The following is a 15,817-nucleotide window of genomic DNA, read 5'->3' on the forward strand; positions in this document are numbered from 1 at the left end:
AAATGGGCGGCCACTTATGCTAAGATCATGCCCTCTAGTTCTAGTCTCCCCTATCAGTGGAAACATCCTCTCTGCATCCACCTTGTCAAGTCCCCTCATAATCTTACATGTTTCGATAAGATCACCTCTCATTCTTCTGAATTCCAATGAGTAGCAGCCTAACCTACTCAACCTTTCCTCATAAGTCAACCCCCTCATCCCCAGAATCAACCTAGTGAACCTTCTCTGAACTGCCGCCAAAGCAAGTATATATGGAAACCAAAACTGCACGCAGTATTCCAGGTGTGGCCTCACCAATACCTTATAGCTGAAGCAAGACTTCACTGCTTTTATACTCCATCTCCTTTGCAATAAAGGCCAAGATTCCATTAGTCTTCCTAATCACTTGCTGTACCTGCATACTATCTTTTTGTGTTTCATGCACAAGTACCCCCAGGTCCCGCTGTACTGCGGCACTTTGCAATCAATCTGCATTTAAATAATAACTTGCTCTTTGATTTTTTCTGCCAAAGTGCATGACCTCACACTTTCCAACATTATACTCCATCTGCCAAATTTTTGCCCACTCACTTAGCCTGTCTATGTCCTTTTGCAGATTTTTTGTGTCCTCCTCACACAGTGGTTTTCTCCAGGGGTCGGTTCTCGGACCACTGCTTTTTTAAATATATATTAATGACTTAGATGTGGGTGTACAGGACACAATTTCAAAATTTGCAGATGAAACAAAACTTGGAAGTATAGTGAACAGTGAGGAGGAGAGGGAAAGACTTCAGGAAGACATAAACATGCTGGTGAAATGGGTGAACACATGACCGATGAAGTTTAATGCAGAAAAATGTGAAGTGATGCATTTTGGTAGAAAGAATGAAGAGAGGACATATAAACTAAATGATACAATCCTAAAGGGGGTGCACGAACAAAGACCTGGGGGTATGTGTCCATAAATCATTGAAGGTCGCAGGGAAGAAAGCAGTTAAAAATGCTGACGGGATCCTGGGCTTCATAAATACAGGTACAGGTGCAGCGTCCAAAATTCGGAGTTCTGGAATACGGAATGTTCCGGAATATGGACCGATTGGTGGCAGGGTGGTCTGGAATGTGTAAAATGTTCCGGAACATTTCCTCGCGGTGCCGTCGCCACCCGACCTCGGGCCTCACCTCGCCGACCCGCCCGAACATCTCCTGCGCGATAGGGCCGCCCGAACATCTCCTGCGTCATAGGGCCGCCCGAACATCTCCTGCGCGATAGGCCCGCCCGAACATCTCCTGCGCGATAGGGCCGCCCGAACATCTCCTGCGTCATAGGGCCGCCCGAACATCTCCTGCGCGATAGGGCCGCCCGAACATCATCTCTTCGGTGAGGCCTCGCCCGAACATCATCTCTTCGGTGGGGCCTCGCCCGAACATTATCTCTTCAGTGAGGCCTCGCCCGAACATTTCCTCTTCGGTGAGGCCTCGCCCGAACAACATCTCTTCGGTGTGGCCTCGCCCGAACATTATCTCTTTGGTGAGGCCTCGCCCGAACATCATCTCTTCAGTGAGGCCTCGCCCGAACATTTCCTCTTCAGTGAGGCCTCGCCCGAACATTATCTCTTCAGTGAGGCCTCGCCCGAACATTATCTCTTCAGTGAGGCCTCGCCCGAACATTATCTCTTCAGTGAGGCCTCGCCCGAACATTATCTCTTTGGTGAGGCCTCGCCCGAACATCATCTCTTCAGTGAGGCCTCGCCCGAACATTTCCTCTTCAGTGAGGCCTCGCCCGAACATTATCTCTTCAGTGAGGCCTCGCCCGAACATCATCTCTTCAGTGAGGCCTCGCCCGAACATTTCCTCTTCAGTGAGGCCTCGCCCGAACATTATCTCTTCAGTGAGGCCTCGCCCGAACATTATCTCTTCAGTGAGGCCTCGCCCGAACATTATCTCTTCAGTGAGGCCTCGCCCGAACATTATCTCTTTGGTGAGGCCTCGCCCGAACATCATCTCTTCAGTGAGGCCTCGCCCGAACATTTCCTCTTCAGTGAGGCCTCGCCCGAACATTATCTCTTCAGTGAGGCCTCGCCCGAACATTTCCTCTTCGGTGAGGCCTCGCCCGAACATTTCTTCTTCGGTGAGGCCTCGCCCGAACATTATCTCTTCAGTGAGGCCTCGCCCGAACATTTCCTCTTCGGTGAGGCCTCGCCCGAACATTTCCTCTTTGGTGAGGCCTCGCCCGAACATTTCTTCTTCGGTGAGGCCTCGCCCGAACATCATCTCCTCAGTGAGGCCTCGCCCGAACATTTCCTCTTCGGTGAGGCCTCGCCCGAACATTTCCTCTTCGGTGAGGCCTCGCCCGAACATTTCCTCTTCGGTGAGGCCCCGCCCGAACATTTCCTCTTCGGTGAGGCCCCGCCCGAACATCATCTCTTCAGTGAGGCCTCGCCCGAACATCATCTCTTCAGTGAGGCCTCGCCCGAACATCATCTCTTCAGTGAGGCCTCGCCCGAACATCATCTCTTCAGTGAGGCCTCGCCCGAACATCATCTCTTCAGTGAGGCCTCGCCCGAACATTATCTCTTCAGTGAGGCCTCGTCCGAACATCATCTCTTCAGTGAGGCCTCGCCCGAACATTATCTCTTCAGTGAGGCCTCGTCCGAACATCATCTCTTCAGTGAGGCCTCGCCCGAACATTATCTCTTCAGTGAGGCCTCGCCCGAACATTTCCTCTTCGGTGAGACCTCGCCCGAACATTTCCTCTTCGGTGAGACCTCGCCCGAACATTTCCTCTTCGGTGAGACCTCGCCCGAACATTTCCTCTTCGGTGAGACCTCGCCCGAACATTTCCTCTTCGGTGTGGCCCCGCCCGAACATTTCCTCTTCGGTGAGACCTCGCCCGAACATTTCCTCTTCGGTGAGACCTCGCCCGAACATTTCCTCTTCGGTGAGACCTCGCCCGAACATTTCCTCTTCGGTGTGGCCCCGCCCGAACATTTCCTCTTCGGTGAGACCTCGCCCGAACATTTCCTCTTCGGTGAGACCTCGCCCGAACATTTCCTCTTCGGTGAGACCTCGCCCGAACATTTCCTCTTCGGTGAGGCCCCGCCCGAACATTTCCTCTTCGGTGAGGCCCTGCCCGAACAGCTCCTGCGTGATAGGGCTGCCTGAACATTTCCCCTTCTTTCTGACGTTCCAAAATCCGGATATATCCGAACGTCGGCTCAGGTGTTTCCGGATTCGTGACGTCAGAAAGATGTTCCAAAATCCAGCAAAACGCAAAATCCGGAACAGCCTCGGTACCGAGGGTTCCAGATTCGGGACGTTGCACCTGTTTTGAGTACAAATGTGTGGAAACACTGGTTCAGTCTCAACTGGAGTATTGTGTCCAATTCTGGGCAACACACTTTAGGAAGAATGTAAGAAGGTGCAGAAAAGATTTACTATTTATGTGGATAGACTGGAGAAGCTGAGGTCGTTCTCCTTGGAGCAGAGAAGATTGAGAGGAGATTTGATAGAGGTGTTCAAAATCATGGGGGGTCTGGATTGGGTAGACAGAAAGGGGCGGAAATTGCCCCTTTCCGAAAGGCCCGTTAGCGCCTCTGGGAGGCGCGTTAACGGGTTGATAAGGAATTTGCGCCGGGGGGGCAGGAGGCGGAAGCAAGCTGCCCAGAATTGCCCCCCAGATGGCGGCGGCGAAATGGCTTAGCGCCGTGCCCCGTAGTTTGCGCCCAGGGCAGCACACACACGGTGATGACGTGATTGCTGTGCGAGCCGACCCCTTATCGCCGTGCAGGTGAAATTGCCTCACGGGAATGAGGATGGCGTGGGATGAGGCCACCAACAGCTTTGCGATGGCTGGGACGCCCCGTCCGCCCTTAAAGAGGAGGGCCTTGGGAGTGCAAAAGTATCGCCGGGTGCTACCCAATTCCAGCTGACAGGAACCTCCGGTGTAGCGTTAAATCAAGCTCAACCTCTTCCCTTGGAGCACTATATCGGGCAAGCAGCAGCACAGTGCAGCACAATGTCCATGCAGCGTTACCGAAATCACAGACTCCTTCCCTCCCTTAAAGAGAAGGGCCATTGCTGAGGGCACCGCACGGAAATGGATCGACTGCCTGGCCACGGCACCTGCGATCCGCGACGATCAGCCCCAAGCACTCGAACTGAGTGCAGGGCTGATCAATCGTGGCAGTAGAAAAATTGAGCGGAAGCGAATTTAGGATCCGGGGCGGTACCGGGACGCTCCGCATCGGATGATGTCACGATCCCCGGGGCGCAGGAGTTTGTGGCATTAAGGTTTATTGCCACTGCTAACCTGCAAGGGAAGTTCGCGGGCGTCGGTACTCTCGCCGTGCCCGGTCGCAAAGCCGGTACACCCCATTTTGCCCTTCGGAGGCACTCATGGGAGGCGCAAGGGAGACCAATTTCTCCCCCTTAATGTCTTCAGGGCAACTAAGGATAAACAATAAATGCTGCCTTTCAATGTTGCTCACATTCCAAGAATAAAAATATGTAAATCTGATGCATCTGTTTAACTACATGTGCTGTCTTCAACTCCCTCCATTCAAATTATTGGAATAGCACCAATTAAAAATATAAGTGTGTGAAAATTTCTGTAAACGTTATACAGGTTGGATAGTTAAGTGGGAATCGGAATTCTTGTCCTGAGCTTCGGCTAACCTTGCCTCCTGGAATTATTGATTTTAAGCTTCTGGTTCTTGATATTTTAACCAGAGACCTTGCAAGAACTGGTGCAAAACTGAACAGATTTATTTCAGAAAACCTGGCCAATTGCCAGTCAGAAGCACAGGATCTTGCAAGACTTCAGCTGACTCCTGAAAATGTCAAGTAGAACACCTGAGAATTGGTATCTGAAGTTTTAAATTCTTTTAATGACTTGCTTCTGGCTTACAGCACACCATTGCGATTATATTAAAATTGTGTTTTTCACACAACTAACTGCTGAAGTGTTATTTATTGCTCTTGTCTATAAACAGATGGTCTTGTATGCACTGATTCCTCTTTGCATTTATTCCTCTCCATACTGCCTCTGCTAGTCTGTCACCAGGTACATTGAAAAATATAACTTCACCTAGTTCCTAAAGTGTTAACAAATTAGACCAGCACACTAAAACAAACCAAAAACAAGGGAATTTGTTCATCAAATAATATAAAACAAAGGAAGAGGATGTAACAAGGAGAGATGTTGCAGACAGCTGTTCCTTTTGATTGCTGAGAGCATGGAAAGATTTGGAGAAACTGTACTGAAATATCACTAAAAACAGATTTCCCACAGCTGAAGGCATACTCCAGCCACCTGGCTCAGCAAGTGATGCGTAATTCCAGTGTGTGGCAGCAAGTTCTCCAGGGAGGGGAAGATGTGTCATGAAGCTTCATCACTCGATTTCTTTCCTAACTTTTTGAATTGAGCTGCAGCTGCAGCAACTCGAGTTTCGAGCATAGATATGAAAATCTGACTTAAGTGCTAGTATCTGGATCTTTACTCGGAGGCAGGGGGGGGGGGGGCGGAGAAATGCTGGATTATGATCAGGAAAGCCGGAAGAACGTGGTTCCCTCAGGCCCTGCCGAATTTAACAGCAGGATCTGATTAACATTTTTGTTCTCTGTTTCCCGCTGTAGTCAGCCAGATTGAGAGATTGCCTGGCTGTCGTTCAAGTAGGCCATCCGGAAAGGAAGGAGGAAGGGATCTGAGGCCGGGGTTGGGGTGTCGAAGATTGGAGGCCGGGGTGGGAGGGGATGTGGGGGCGGAGGAGGTCCGTTCGGAGATCAGAGACCGGAGGGTGGGGGATGTCGGAGATCGGTGACCTGAGGGATCAGAGGTTTGTGAGGTTGGTTTGAACAGCGGAAGCTGGAGGGGGAGTGGGGGGGGCGGGGGAGCGGGAGGAGGTTCGGAGGCCAGGGGTGGGAGGTGAGCAATCGGATGTTTCAGGGTTAAATCAAGGGTAAGATGGGAGGCCTCATGGGAGTGGTTGGTGGGCTTGTGCGGGGCAGTGAGTGGGTGATTGGGAGGTCGGGGTGGGGTGTGTTTCCGATCGCGAGTGTTGGAGAAGCAGGTACGCTGTATCCAGCAGGCATATGGAAAGGCACTTACCTCCTGGATCCAGCAGGTATATGAAAAGGCACGTACCTCCTGGATCCAGCAGGTATATGAAAAGGCACGTACCTCCTGGATCCAGCAGGTATATGGAAAGCCATTTCCCTCCTGGATCCTGCAGGTATATGGAAAGGCATTTCCCTCCTGGATCCTGCAGGTATAAGGAAAGGCATTTCCCTCCTGGATCCAACAGGTATATGAAAAGGCACGTACCTCCTGGATCCAGCAGGTATATGGAAAGGCACTTACCTCCTGGATCCAGCAGGTATATGAAAAGGCACGTACCTCCTGGATCCAGCAGGTATATGGAAAAGCATTTCCCGCCTGGATCCAGCAGGTATATGGAAAGGCACGTACCTCCTGGATCCAGCAGGTATATGGAAAGGCATTTCCCTCCTGGATCCTGCAGGTATATGGAAAGGCACGTACCGCCTGGATCCAGCAGTCTTCGCCTCTCTTTAACCAGCGGGTTTCCCGAGGCTTGGGAAACCTGGCCGGCCAGAGTTAAATTTGAAATCGTGGAGCAATATGAGGCACGGAGCCTCATTATAATATTTAAATTGTCAAACCGCCTCCTGGGAGTGGGTTGGTTTCCCATTCCTGTCCTGCCTCTGTTAAAACTGTAAGTGGGCAGTTTGGAGGTGAGTTGGGGTCGGCTTTCCCTCCCACCCGACCCAAACACGCCCTTTTTTAGGTTAAAATTCTTCCCTATGGTAGAATTGCTGCAGTCACCTCTCTGACGAGGTAGAGACTGGTTGATGAGGAATCCTCATCAAGTCAAGTGACATACATTACTTGAAATAAGTAAGTCCATAATTAATTGATGCCGATGTTCTGGGGGCTGCCAAACCGTGTTACAATGACCCCAATAATAACTCAGAGGCGTGTTCGGAACTGGAGTTCCGATATCGGGTGGGAAACCGATAGCAGTCTTTGGCGGAGTGAGCAGTCTACACGGGCTCCAACATTCAAAGGTCGGTGGCCAAGATCATTTCAACAGTCAGAGCAGGGATCTGAGTAGTTTCCCTCTGCTTCTGCTGAGCGGTAGGAAAAGGAGGAGTAAAAGATGGAATTAGAGGAGTCGGGAGGTTTTGCACAGAGACAGCAATCGTAGAAGATGGACTCTGGAGACTCAAAGGCTGCGCCCTGCTTTATCGACATTTCGTTTGATGTACTGCTGGGGGCAGTCAGGAATCGGAGAGAGATACTCTTCCCCACAACAGCAGAAGAAACTTGCTGCTTCCACAAAGAAGGCGTGGCTTTTGTGGCTAAGGAGTTCAGTAGCAGGAGCATTGTGTTGCTCCTGGATTCAGTGCAGCAAGCGCTTTAATGACCTAACTAGATTAGGAAAGGTGAGTACAGTTGCACATTCACCTACATCCTTTTGTGCACATCACCCCCCCCACCTCCCTCTGCCTTGTCAAGCCTACTCTATCACATCGCTCTTCACACTCACTTACCTTGCAAGCGCAACCATTGTTCTCTTTCTATGCATTTCCTCACATCCCTGTCTATCCATCCGCCACTGCCACTCAACCTCATTCTTATACAATTTCATGCCGTTTCCGGATAATCACCCTCACCAAACTCACTGCATCTATTGGGTGAACACATGTCATTACAGTCACTCATAGGTCTGTTCTTTCCCCTGTTGCAGGAGAAGAGAGTGCAAAGCACTAGGGAGAGGGAAAGAACTGGAGGTGGTCTTCCACAGATTTCACAGTTAACAACTGCAGAGGAGGAAATGCTAGCGATCAATGGTGTATCAGGATTCCTGATTGTTGGAGATGGGGAGGATGGGACTTCCCAGCTACCTGGTGACAGAATTAAATATCAGCGACCCACATGTCATACAACAATCAGTTAAGTTGGTCTCCAGTCGTCTTGGTTAATCCTTGCCACTGGACAAAGACTTAGCTCTGTCAAGCCCGTGTGGTGGCTTGTGTGCAACGGCCACCACACGTTAAAAAATATCCATGCACAGGCATCTTCCATCCTTCAACATGTAGTTTGGGATCCGGAATATTAGGTCCTTCATTGAAACACCTGTGAACTCACCCCTTTTTGGCGTGGAAGCAAGTCATCCTCGATGTGAGGGACTGCCTATGATGATGATGATGACTTGATTTCAACAGCGCGTGAAGTATGATCATCTTCATAATGCTAAGTTGCAACATTTTTACTTTGCCAGTACTAATTCACATCTTTTCTTTCCGCTAGGGCCTTCACGTATACAGCAACAGTCGATGGACATTGCGGGCGCCTAATCCTCACAGGAAAAGGAGCTGATTCCTTCTGAGGGTTCACCATCCAGGACTCATGCTTACCATGCACAAGCGCAGATACTTGCTCTTCGGTGGGGCTAGTTTGACAGCGAGTTGGGTTTCCACCTGGTGTCTCACAGTCCACAAGTAAGCAAGGCGAGACAGTGGCAGGAACAGCTATGAGGGTCCATGTCAGAAGTTCTGCTCAACTGAGCATAGATGCTGTAGTCCTGGGGGTTGATGTAAAGGATAATCATTGAGGGGCAGCAGAAAATCTGTGACATACTGGCAGGCCTTCCATGCACACTGTCCATGACTGCAGAGAGGATGGAGGAGTCCAGCTCAAGCGGGGTGGGTTGATATCACAGGGTACTGGCAGAGTGTCCAACTCCATGGAACATCAATGGTGGCAATCAAATGAGTCCATGCAGGCTTTGACCACAGCCGTGCCGGTTCTGGATGCCAATGTGTCTGCCACCTTAAATAGTATGACAGACACCTTGGCCCAGCTCTTACAGTGTCACTGATCTGCACCAAGCTGCTCTTCAGCAGAGTGGTGGGAGTGAAGTGCAGCTGACCCATGAGAGGGATGATGGCGAAAGGGGACATGCAAAGTGCTCCCACTTCTCTACTGCTGCTCCCCACCTCCCCAAACAGTACCCCGCATGCTGCCTCCTTGCTCAATGGCTGAGTGCATGAGAAAATGCTATGTTGTTAAATTCCCGTTGTTTAGTACTATCACATAAAATGTATTAATTTGCACAACTTTCCCGTGTCGTCCATTCTGGGCTGCTGGGTGCTTGTTGATGAATGGGAAGACAAGAATTGACAAGGACCAATGGGGGGGTGGGGGTGGGGGGGGGGTGTGGATGTGCAAAGCGTGGTTGGTTGGTTATAGGACTACTTTGTGTCAATGGGATTGTGTGGGGAGCAGGGAGGACAGTGGCTGTTTGATGTGATTGCTACTTTGGTCCAATGTTGTTAACTAACTGAACCGTACAGCTATAAGGGAATCTCTGGCACCCCGGTCAGCAATGTGGGCGACTGGTGCTGCCTTGGGGATGCCACCTTTATTCTCTGCCTCCTCCCAATCCTCCTCTTCCTTGGAGTTGTCTGCAGACGATGTATGCTTAGCACCTTGTTCCTCCTGCAGCTCCAATTCTCACTGCTGTGCAATGTAGCACACCACAATCATTCTGGAGACCCTGCGCTGGGGAGTACAGATCTGTCCAGGCACCAAAATCACATCTTGAGCATGCTGATCACTTGTGTAATGCCTCATCTGTTTATATGGCTTTTGTTGTACCATTCTTGGGCTTTATTGGTTGGGTTCCTCACTGGTATCATCAGCCAAGTTTGGATATCCTGTCATCTAGCAACACTCCCTCAGTCATCATCATCATAGGCAGTCCGTCAGAATCGAGGAAGACGTGCTTCCACTCTAAAAATGAGTTCTTAGGTGACTGAACAGTCCATTACGAGAACCACAGTCCCTGTCATAGGTGGGACAGACAGCCATTGAGGGAAAGGATGGGTGGGACTGGTTTGCCGCACGCTCTTTCCGCTGCCCGCACTTGGTTTCTGCGAGCTCTCGGCGATGAGACTAGAGGTGCTCAGTGCCCTCCCGGATGTACTTCCTCCATTTAGGGTGGTCTTGGGCCAGGGACCCCCAGGTGTCAGTGGGGATGTTGCACTTTATCAGGGAGGCTTTGAGGGTGTCCTTGAAACATTTCCTCTACCCACCTTTGGTTCGCTTGCCGTGAAGGAGTTCCGAGTAGAACGCTTGCTTTGGGAGTCTCGTGTCAGGCATGTGAACAATGTGGCCTGCCCAGCAGAGCTGATCGAGTGTGGTCAGTGCTTCAATGCTGGGGATGTTAGCCTGGTCGATGACGCTAACATTAGTGCGTCTGTCCTCCCAGGGGATTTGCAGGATTTTAGGGAGACATCGTTGGTGGTATTTCTCCAACGACTTGAGGTGTCTACTGTACATGGTCCATGTCTCTGAGCCATACAGAGGCTGAACTCCAAGTCATAGTCGACATATTCACTGAGGCGTATGAAAGCATGGACCTTTCACTAAACATCTGTAAGGCAAAGGTCCTCCACCAAGATGGGGAGTCATCAAGATCCACGGCGCGGTCCTGGACAACATGGACCATTTCCCATATCCCGGGAGCCTCTTATCAACAAGAGCAGACATTGACGACGAGATTCAACACCGCCTCCAGTGCACCCTTACAGCCTTCGGCCGCCTGAGGAAAAGAGTGTTCAAAGACCAGGCCCTCAAATCTGCCACCAAGCTCATGGTCTACAGGGCCGTAGTATCCCTCAGTACTGCACTGGTGACTGCCAAGATTTTGTGATTTTGTAAGTAAAAGTGTACCACCTTTATTGACAAAATTAATGACTTGATCAATTTCAATATTAAAGATAACACCCCATTTATCTACCCACACTCTATCTGCCTACATGGATTCAATCAGCACTAACTTTTCAAATGGGGAGTTAATTATTCTATACAGGTTGGTGTTTATAGCAAAGCCAAATCATTACTTCTGAAGACATTCACTGCGTCTCTGAGGATGTGAAAAAGAGTGTTGAAGCATGCTTTGCTAAACAATGCCAGTAGCGGTGTTGCAAGCAGATAAATGGCTATTTATCACAATCCAATGTTTGCTTTCTTTGACAAAGTCATGAATATAGTTCTTAAGTTTACCAACTATACCACAGGAAGCCAGTTTCTCAATATGGTTGCAATCCCATATGATATGGGATGCTGACCGAGGGCCGTGTGGCTTTTTGTTGGCCGGCGCAGACATGATAGGCCGAAATGGCCTCCTTCTGTGCTGTCGATTTCTATGTTTCTATATCAAAGGATTCAGAACTAGGAGCTAGTGCTGGCCACTGAGAGAGAAATAACAAACTTACATTCATATAGCACCTTTCCAAGTTCAGAATAGCCTTCACAGCTAAAGAAGTACCCTTTTTTTAAAGCGTAGTCATTCTTGTAATGGAAGGAATGCGGAGCAGCCAATTTGCGCACAGCAAGGTTACACAAACAATTGGGTATAAATGTTTCTTGGGTGGTAGCACAAAATGACTTAAATGAGAAAGACAATTGGATGGAGTACAAAATGGGCTGCCAGTTTCTTATTGCCCATTTTGCTCCACTCCACTGCTCGAGACAAATTCATAGACCAAAGAGACAAATGGACAGATACTTTTTCTTTTATTGATGTTGATTGAGATCTAATTGTTGGCCAGAACACTTGGAGAGCTCATCTGCTCTTCAAATATTTCCATGGGATCTTTTTCATCAATCTGAGAGGGCAGATAGAGTCTCAGTTTAATGGCTCATTCTAAGGTTGGCACCTCCAACTGTGTCACGTTCCTTTAATACTGTACTGAAGTAATTATGCGTTCAAGTCTCCAGAGTGGGGCTTGAACTTTTGACCTTGTGCCTCAGAAGGAAGGTTGCCACCACTGAGCCAAAGATGACATCCTAAGAGCAAATAATGTTGGACAGTAAGATTTAGAATGATAAGTTAACCAGTTTGCTCTGAAGCCGAATTGAAAGAAAGAACTTGTTTCCATTTATGTAGAGCCTTTCACATGCTCAAAGTGCTTTACAGCCAATGAGTTACATTTTGGAAAGTGTAGTTACTGTTGCAATGTAGACAAAAGTGGCAGTCAATTTACAAATAGCAAGGTCCCAAGTTAAATAACCAGTTAATCTGTCTTTTAAAGTTGGTTTATTTGAATAGTGCCATAGGAACTTTTACGTCTACTTGGCAGGGCCTCAGTTTAATGTCTCATCCAACAATGTAGTAATCCCTCACTACTGGCTCACAGATGAGAACACTACAACTGAGCCCAAGCTGACACTAATTGGTGAACAAATAGCAGAGTGTTATGCATGAGCTGTTACAACAGCTTCTAATTTATTTTGAAGTGTTATACTTTGGGGAATAGAAGAGTGAAAGGAAGTATAGCCTAAGCAGCAAGAATTTTAATAGCATAGTGGAACAGGGAGCTCTAGAGGTGCAGATGCAGAGATCTTTAAAGGTGAGACTATTGGTAGAAAAGGCACCAAGAATGAAAAATGGAATTCTGGATTTTATACATAGGAGCATTGAATATAAAAGCGAGGAAATGCTACTGAAATAGTACGAGTCACTGGTTAGGCTACAGCTGGAGTACTATATGCAGTTCTGGGCGTAAGAAGGATATTCGAGCCTTGAAAATGGTACAGTGAAAATTCACTAAAATTATACCAGGTCTGAAAGATTACGATTATGAAGAATGCCTTAGGGGCCGAAATTGAACCCCCTGACGGTAATGGGGCAGTAAGGCCTTTCTGATTGAGGGCAGGCAGATGGGCCGACCCATCCGAAATTGGACCTGGGCCGGGGGCGGCGGAAACAGGTTTCCACCACGCCCGGCATGCCCGCCCAGTTGGTAATGCACCAACCCCCTACCGCCCACTGGCAATCCCTTTACGCTCTGTGAGGGAAATTGCCCTGCATGAGCGGAGCTTCTGCCGCACGTGCCCCCGACAGTGGGAAGCTGCCAACAGCTGGGCAGCGCATCCGCCCTTAAAGGGGAGGGCGCACTGCCGCGGCCGCCATTTTATTTCAATTGTCGGCTGACTCTGAAGTCAGCCTGACAATGGTGGCCACGGGTTCAGCCAGGCCGCCAACAGGCAGCCCGGCACCCCCTCTTGGGTGCCGGACCGCTGGCCCGACTGAAGACCTACCTGGTGGCTCAGTGGGCGTCACTAAAGTGGCTGCAGAGCTCGCATCCCTTTAAGTGAAGGGATGTTGTGACACATCAGCGCGACACGCTACGTGTTCAGTGCACTGCTCATGACACTGCCCGCCTTCCGCTCCGTTCTATGCCGAGGTGATGCAGTCTACAGTCAGGCCTGCTAGGTCCAGACCTGCTCGGTCTAGACCTGCTCAAGGTCATCCTCCAAGGCAGTCTGAAGTCTTCCCCATGGAAACCCAGCAGTCTTCCACCAGACATGCTGCAAAGTACTGGGGGAGTACTTTGTAAGAGCACTAGAGCAGGAAAGGACTCCTGAACGACAGGCACTAAGGAATTGCACAAGGGTGATCAGTTGATATAGTATTTGTGAATTGGTTATTGATAAATGTATTAATTTTGGTTGGAATCTTTGTTTTGTTGTGGCTCTCATTTCAGCTTTGTGCCCAGGAAGTCTCTGTGATATTCTATGACAGAGGAATTGTATGATGGGGATTTGGTGAGCAACGAGGATCTGCAGTTACATTCACTGGAATCAGAATCTGATGAGGCATTCATGGACAGCCGATGCCGAATGGAGATTTGCTGCTGCCGCCTCCCTTCCTCTTCCTCTTCCTCCTCTCCCTTGTCCTCATCCTGAGGTGGTCCCATAATCCCTGCTGACAAGGGCTGTGCCCTCATGATGGCCAAGTTGTGAAGCATTCAGCAGGCAAGCACGAAATGGGACTGCCGCTCCACCGAGTACTGGAGGACACTTCCCGAGCAGTCAAGGCAGCGGAACCATTACTTCAGCAGCCTGATGGTCTGCTCAATGACATTCCTGGTGCAGCATGGCTCTCATTCATCATCATAGGCAGTCCCTCGGAATCGAGGAAGAGTTGTTTCCACTCTAAAAATGAGTCCTTAGGTGGCTGAACAGTCCAATACGAGAACCACAGTCCCCATCACAGGTGGGACAGACAGTTGTTGAGGGTAAGGGACGGTGGGACTGGTTTGCCGCACGCTCCCTCTGCTGCCTGCACTTGATTTCTGCATGCTCTCGGCGATGAGACTCAAGCTGCCCAGCGCCCTCCCGGATGCACTTCCTCCACTTAGGGTGGTTTTTTGGCCAGGGACTCCCAGTTGGTGGTGGGGATGTTGCATTTTATCAGGGAGGCTTTGAGGGTGTCCTTGAAACGTTTCCTCTGCCGACTTTTGGCTCGTTTGCCGTGAAAGTGTTCAGAATAGAGCGCTTGCTTTGGGAGTCTCATGTCAGGCATACACAGGCTGAACGCCAAGTCATAGTCAACATATTCACTGAGGCGTCCGAAAGCATGGGCCTTACACTAAACATCCATAAGACAAAATTCCTCCATCAACATGTCCCCGCCACAAAGCACTGCCCCCCAGTCATCAAGATCCACGGCGCTGCCCTGGACAAAGTGGACCATTTTCCATACCTCAGGAGCCTCTTATCAACAAGGGCAGACATTGACGACGAGATTCAACACCGCCTCCAGTGCGCCAGTGCAGCCTTTGGCCGCCTGAGGAAAAGAGTGTTCGAAGACCAGGCCCTCAAATCTGCCACCAAGCTCATGGTCTACAGGGTTGTAGTGATAACCGCCCCTCCTGTATGGCTCAGCGACATGGACCATGTACAGTGGACACCTCAAGTCATTGGAGAAATACCACCAACGATGTCTCCGCAAGATCCTGCAAATCCCCTGGGAGGACAGACGCACCAATGTTAAAATCCTTGACCAGGCCAACATCCCCAGCATTGAAGCACTGACCACACTCGATCAGTTCTGCTGGGCAGGCCACATTGTTCGCATGCCTGACACGAGATTCCCAAAGGCTCTCATTATATGAGTGCTGGCCACAAGTGTTGGTGTTCACATTAAGTGAGTGGGAACCTTTACAGTTACGGAAGATCTCAGGATTGTTATGTGACACCCGCAAAGCCACGTGTGTGCAGTTGATGGCGCCCTGCACCATGGGAAGCCTGCTATCCTGGCAGTCACTTGCGCGCTCGTCCTGCTTCTCTCTGTTGAGAGAGAAGAAAATGCAGTCCCTTCTCCTGGTGCAGAGGGCCTCAGTGACCTTGCGGAATGCGAAATGGGAGGTGTTAGCTATGTCTCCTGCTGTAGACTGGAAGGATCCGCTGGCGAAGAAATTGAGGACCATGGTGACATTGAGAGCTATTGGAGGAGCCAATAAGGGAGGCTGCAGGTCTGGTTGCAGGAGATGGCAGAGTTCTGTGACCATCTCGTTGGTGAAGCTGAGCCTCCTAATACACTGCTCCTCACTTAAGTGGATATAAGAGAATGCTCTCTGAAGACCCTAGATGGGTAAAGCTTCCTCTCGAGGGCCCTCCTCCTCCTCCCTCTGCAAGCAACTTCTCCTCTTCCTCAATTCCTCCATTTCCTCTCCGAAAGTTACTCGAGCGTGAGGGGAACTGCAAGGAGAGCCCCATGACTGTGAGCAGTGTTGTGAGCAGAAACCTTTAAATAAGAATGAAGGCGTTCTCCACTTGCACCAACACTCCCTGTCACCTTAGGACCTTGAAAGGAGTTTATAAAGCTACAAGCTATAGATGATATATCTATGCCTCGTGTGAGTTTGTAGTATGGTGCAGGGACACTACATTTGGTGACGGGAAACGGGAATCACCGAACCACGAGGATGGCCACCGGTGGCACAGAGGAACGTTACTGTGTGG

At 49.8% G+C, this 15,817-nt stretch overlaps 1 protein-coding gene across 1 annotated transcript in view; it reads right to left on the reverse strand.

Moving 5' to 3' along the window:
- The window catches only part of LOC139264584 (tomoregulin-1-like), a 283,148-nt gene that overhangs the window by 122,820 nt on the left and 144,511 nt on the right, over positions 1-15,817 (reverse strand). The gene's annotated exons all lie outside the window — the stretch shown is intronic.

The sequence above is a fragment of the Pristiophorus japonicus genome, chromosome 5 (assembly GCF_044704955.1).
Source record: "Pristiophorus japonicus isolate sPriJap1 chromosome 5, sPriJap1.hap1, whole genome shotgun sequence".
Lineage (NCBI taxonomy): Eukaryota > Metazoa > Chordata > Chondrichthyes > Pristiophoridae > Pristiophorus > Pristiophorus japonicus.